At 44.6% G+C, this 6,180-nt stretch overlaps 1 pseudogene; it reads left to right on the forward strand.

Annotated features, from left to right (window-relative positions):
- The first annotated feature begins 2,321 nt into the window (after window positions 1–2,321).
- LOC102844588 lies at window positions 2,322–5,589 on the forward strand (annotated as a pseudogene).
- The last annotated feature ends 591 nt before the right edge of the window (window positions 5,590–6,180 follow it).

Genomic DNA, 6,180 nt, shown 5'->3' on the forward strand with positions numbered 1-6,180 from the left:
ATCACCTCTTTTATTCAATATTGTAAGTCCTTAATCTAATTGTTTCTTCTTTGTAGATGACTCTGTTTTTCTCATACTGCTTTTAGTATTCTATCCTTATCTTTGATTTTGAAGAATGACTACTATATGTCTTCATATTTTTGTTTTGGGGTCTAGTCTGTTTGGGGTTCACTAAGCTTTTTGGATGTGAATGTCTTCATTCTTCATGATACTAGGAAATTTTCTTCTAGTACTTTTTTTACAATTTTCCCAGTGTTTTTCCTGCCCACCTTTTGTTCTGGAATTCTGATCATAAGATTTTTTTTTTTATGTTATCCATATGATTCTAATGCTTTCTTTCTTTTCCTTCCATCTCCTCTCTGATTTTTCTTCTAGTATGTTCCCATTGAAGTTCTTGTCTTTCAGGTCATGGTCTCTCCATTTTGTTTCTTCTGTTCTGCTTTTTGGTTCCTCCAGTGTGTTAGAAACTTCTGCCATTTTAGTCTTGATACTCTGGATTGCATTTTCATACAATTCTGTTGTTTTTGATACCGTGTTGGCTTTACCCTCTCTGCCTTGTGATTTTTTTTTAAGTTCTTGCACTTCTTTATCTATAGTTTCATTGTACCTCTTTATCTATAGTTTGATTCTTCCTCCTTTCTCCACCCCCCAGTTTATCTTCTGGCTCCCTATCTCTGGAGTATTAATTTTATTTGTGGCTTCCATTCTTTCTTCTACCATTTGAACCTTCTTCTGTAGATATTCAAATAACTCCACATCAATATATTTTTTCTGATTTCCTGTCCTGTGATACTTGCTTTATTTTTTACTTCCAATTTTTCTTTTATCATTTATTCCTTCTTCTGTAGCTATTTATATGACTTTGTATCAATATATTTCTTCTGTCTTCCTCTCTCCAGGATAGTTATTGGGTCTGCAAGAATCTGCTTTTTAAGGAGAAGGCTTATACCCCCCCTCCCCACCCTGACAATGTTTGAAGATGCCAGCTGCTTTATTGACGTTATTTGAAGATTTTCTTGGTACCTGGCAGTCCCTTTCTATTGTGTCTGTGTAGGTTGCTGACAGTTCTTTGTCTTTATGATGTTATTAATTAGTTACAGGGTTAAAGTATTTAGTCTATGGAGATGGGCAACTTGTTCTATTGGAAATCCTTTCTGGAAATTTTGCCTTGCCAAGAGTCTGTCAGATCCTTTTTGGTCAGCGACGTAGCCCTGTGAGAATCTTTTGTTATTGTAGCCTCTTCTCCTGAAGTTTATTGTCCTGTTTGGTTTACAGAATGGCAAGGCCAGTTTCCTGACCCGAGCAGTTTCTGTCTATGGTGGTGGCAGGCAGCTCCTTCCCCAACACTTCAATGTGCTGGCTCTGGTAGTGAACTCTTGCCTGATTTTAGACCTCTCTTTGAAATTCTATTGTCCTCTTTGATCTGTTGGCTGGCCTTTATGGAAGCCAGGTATTTTGCCTGGACCATTTTCCCTGGTTAGGAGTTGCAGGTCTTTCACTCTCTAGCTCCACAATGTGCTGGCTCTGGGCATAAGTCTCTCACCTGGTAACAGACCTCTCTCCTAAAGTCCATTGTCGTGGTAGTTCTATAGAGTGGCAAGGCCAGGTTGCAGAACTAGGGAAGCTTCTATCCATGGTGGTTGATGGGAAGTTCCAGAGCTAGTACTGCTCCGGAGCTTTGAGTACTAATGCTAGTGTGCTTGCTCTGATAATGAGTCTCTCTCCTGGTTTCAACCCCCTCTCTTGAAATCTATTGTCCTCTTTGGACAGTGGGAACCTCGCCCCCATGCACCCCCTCCAAGTATCCCACATGAAACAGTTTTCCTGGTAGGGAGTTGTAAGTCAGTCACTTCCTAGCCCTTCATTGTGCTGGCCTGAATAATTGAGTTTTGTAAGTATGATGATTTATTCATTGCAAATCAGAAAAGGAATATTTTCACATGGACCTCCTCTGATGGACTGAACAGGAATCAGATTGACAGCATCTGTGGAAAGAATTACTGGAGAGGTTCAACATCATCAGTCAAACTAGATCAAGTGCTTACTGTGGAACAGATCATCAATTACTCATATATAAGTTCAAACTGAAGTACAGAAAATGAAAAAAGTCCACAAGAACCAACATATGACCTTGAGTCTACCCCACTTGAATTTAAATAATCTCTAGAGTAGATTTGAGGTACTGAACACTAATGGTTAAAGACAAATATATCAAAGATGTAATTCATGAAGAGAGTCAGAGGTGTGAGGGCAGGAGGGGCTGGGCTTCTGCACCCTTCTCAGGGTTCATCTAATCAAAGTGACCACAGAGAGGAAGGAAAATGGCTTCTGAGTCAGAATTCCTTAATCTCAGTGCTCAAATTATGACCTTTTATCCCACTATGGAGGAGTTCTGAAACTTCAGCTAACACATTGCCTACGTTGAGCTCATTGGGCTGGACTGGCCAAGGTTAATTCTTTTTCATAATATCTGTCACTGCTTTGAGACCGGAACAGAGCTATTTGTAGTCTTCCAAAATGGAAGGTTGTTTCTCCAAAGGAGTGGAAGCCATGAACTTCCTATGATGAAATTCATCTTGTAATCCCTGCGCCTATCCAGCAGCTGGGGACTGGGCAGTCTGGCCTCTTCATTCAGTGCAACATACAGAAGAAGGCCATGACTGTCTGAGACTCCTGCAAGATAGCCAATAGTGACAAGTACTTTACCCCAGGCTGAGTGGAAATGCTGGAACAGTCTCACCTTTAACCCTCCATTCTATGGTGCAGATGTGAACGGCACTCTGTAAGAAAAGAATGTTGTTGAGTGAAATATTGGCTGTCTGGGGACTATTCTGGACTTGGTGGAAAAGGAGAGTGGGATCACCATTGAAGGTGTGAACACTCCTTGCCTGTAATTTGGCATGTGGAAGACATCTTTTGCCTGGCATACTGAGGACATGGACCTGTACAGTATCAATTACCTGCACTTTGGAGAGCTGAAGTCTTGGTATTCTTTTCCTCCAGAGCATGGGAAATGGCTAGAGCATCTCGCCAAAGGCTTTTTTCACAGGAAGTGCTCAAAGCTGTGAGGCTTTTCTCAGACATAAGATGACCTTGATTTCTCCTTTAATGCTGAAGAAAAAGGGCATGCCCTTTGACAAGGTGACTCAGGAAGCTGGAGAATTTATGATCACTTTCCCTTATGGCTACCATGCTGGCTTCAACCATGGCTTTAACTGTGCAGGATCTGCCGAGTTTGCTACCTGGAGACAGATTGAGTATGGCAAACAAGCTGTGCTGTGCTCCTGCAGAAAAGATATGGTGAAGATCTCCATGGATGCTTTTGTGAGGAAGTTCCAGCCAGAAAAATACAAATTTCGGAAAGCTGGGAAGGATAGCACAGTTATTGATCATACTCTGCTGACACCAGAAGCAGCTGAGTTTCTAAAGGAGAATAAACTGCCTCCAGGATCTGAGAATGAGGCAGAGTGCCCAGAGGACATGGAATGGGTCACAGATGGAGAGGAGGGAGACCTGAAGTGAAGTCTAGGCAAGCACCATATAGAAACAAAAAGGCACCAGGTTTGTCTTGAAATACCACAGGAGGTAAGTCAAAGCGAGCTCTTCCCCAAGGAGGAGCTGAGTTCCTAACAGTATGAAATGACTGATTGCCAGGGTGCCCTCGTTCCTGTGAGGCCCAACCATAGCTCTGTGCGGCAAGTCGAGGATGGTCTCACCTTCCCAGATTGTCCCGACTCCACTGAAGTCGAATTTGAAGAGCTCAAAAATGTCAAACTGGAAGAAGAGGAGGTGGAAGAGGATGAGGAACAAGAAGAAGCAGGTACTTTGGATCTTTCTGTGAATCCTGCTTCTGCAGGGGCACTTCTTGCCTTCTCAGGTTCCAAAAAGAAACCATTTTCCGGCCTGGGCTCTAGTTCTTCTTTATATTCTATTTCTTCTGATTCAGAAACCATTGATGTTCTGTCCTGCCAAGCCCAAGGGCAGTTTGGAGTTGTCAGTGTGCGCATCTATGCCAAAGGGGATAGCAAGGTGTCAGTGGGAGAGCCGTGCACAGGGAAGAAAGGGAGTGCCTCTAGAAGTATCAGCGAGCAGGAGCTGGCAGAGGTTGCTGGTGAATACATATTTTCTCAAGAACAAGAAGCCCAAGGGTTGTTGTCAGCCCCTCAGCAAACTCCCCCACCATCACCCACTTGTGCTGCAGGAGTCCATCAGTGATGATGTCTTGTTGGAGCAGCTGACCCCTGAAGGGGACAGAATCCTAGGCCAAGCCCCTGAGCTAGCTATGGCAGTCCCCCAACTTTGAGGCTGAAAAGGAATTCAATAAGACCATGGCACAGCAGGCCCCTCACTGGGCCATCTGCATGATTTTTTCTGACTTTCCATCAGGTTGAATTTGGGGGTCTTAGTCAGAAGGGTGGAGAGGCACCAGATTTAGCAACCTACCCCCAACCCCGAAGCAGAGGACCAAACCATTGATTCCAGAGATATGCTTCACTTTGACTGGCTACAACACAGATATCAACCTTTCCATCCCTTACGTTGAGGAGAATGGTATCAGACTTCTGGTCTCCTGTAAGAAGAGCAGTGACAGGGTCCAGTCAGGTTGCTATGGGGAGCCCTCTGCAAAGGCTTTTGAAGACTGGATGTGTTCACGGTATTCAGCCAATGCCCTGGAGGAAGACTGCTGTTTATGCTCATGACAAGGAGGAACCCTGCAGAGACCAAATGATGACAGGTAGGTTCATGTCTCTTGTGTTGTGGCAATTCTGGAAGCAAGGTTTGTCAACATTGCAGAAAGAAACCCAAGTGGATCTCAGCAAAATCCCTTTGCCTTGCTTCAGATGGAAATTTTTCTTCTGTAAGAAGCAACGGAAAAGAGCTGCTGGCTGCTGCGTGCAGTGTTCTCATGGTCATTGCCCGACTGGCTTCCATATGAGCTATGTCCAAGCAGCCATGGTGATGATGAAGCCAGGTGACTGGACTTTTGTTGTCTTCATTACTTGCTTTTGGCACAAGATTTGTAGCTTGGAACATGCCAAGGGAGCCTTGCAGAGCATTACTGCAGGCCAGAAGGTTGTCAGCAAGCTGGGTATTTCTACCAGTGTGAAGTGGTCAGGCTCATCACCAAGACCTTCTATGAAGTCAACTTTGATGATGGCTCCTTCAGTGACAATCTCTATCCTGAGGACATAGTGAGCCAAGACTCACTCCAGTTGGGGCCTCCCACTGAAGAAGAAGAAGAAGTTCAAGTGAGATGGACAGATGGCCAATTCTACAGAGCCAAGTGTGTAGCTTCCCACTCCATTGAGATGTAGCAGGTGGAGTTTGAGGATGGCTCACAGCTTGTGGTTAAGAGAGATGGTGTGTATACGCTAGATGAAGAGCTTCCCAAGAAAGTCAAGACTAGACTGTCCATAGCTCTGGACATGCGCTTCAATGAGATTTTTATAGAGAAGGGGGTGAGGCATGCGCTTCAATGAGATTTTTATAGAGAAGGGGGTGAGGCAGGAAAAGAAACAGCAACAAATTATCAACTCCAGATACCAGAAAGATTATATTGAGCCTGCACTATACCGGGCCATCATGTAGTAGGTGCTTCCAGGAGCCAGGAAATTCCCAGCCATCAAGGCAAGAGTACTCTGGGGTTCCACAGCTTAGCAGACACTCAGAACTCTGAAGTTGTAAAAAGAAAAGGAACAAAATAACCACCCATCATCTTACCCCACTCTTATCACATTCTGCTGTAGTGAAAAGACAAGGCATTCTTGGACACATAACAGCTTCCAGCCGAACCTCAGCTGAGAGGCTGAGCGCTGGAATGCTGTACCTGCACTGACCCCGGTTCATGACGGGGTTGATTGTGCCAGCTGGCCTGGCTCCCTCGTGCCTGGCCTAGGACTTAGCTTCCTAAAGATCACCTGCACCGACTAGGCAGAGGTGCTGGTGCCTGTCCCCATTCCTCCTTTTGTATTTATATGTGTGTGCACGTGCATAAATATGTATGTGTGCATATGTGTATGTTTGGTCTGGACCAGCTTTTGCCATCTCATGGCCTTTACTTCCTTTCTTGCCTGTGTGTGGGAAACAAAATGTGAATCCTACCCTCACCTGAGCTGAGTAAGGGCCCCTGGAGGTTGGCTGGAAATGGATGTGGCAACTGTCCAGCCCAGATACTGCCTC

Source organism: Elephantulus edwardii, unplaced genomic scaffold (assembly GCF_000299155.1).
Source record: "Elephantulus edwardii isolate Elephantulus edwardi_28Jun2011 unplaced genomic scaffold, EleEdw1.0 scaffold00044, whole genome shotgun sequence".
NCBI classification, from domain to species: domain Eukaryota; kingdom Metazoa; phylum Chordata; class Mammalia; order Macroscelidea; family Macroscelididae; genus Elephantulus; species Elephantulus edwardii.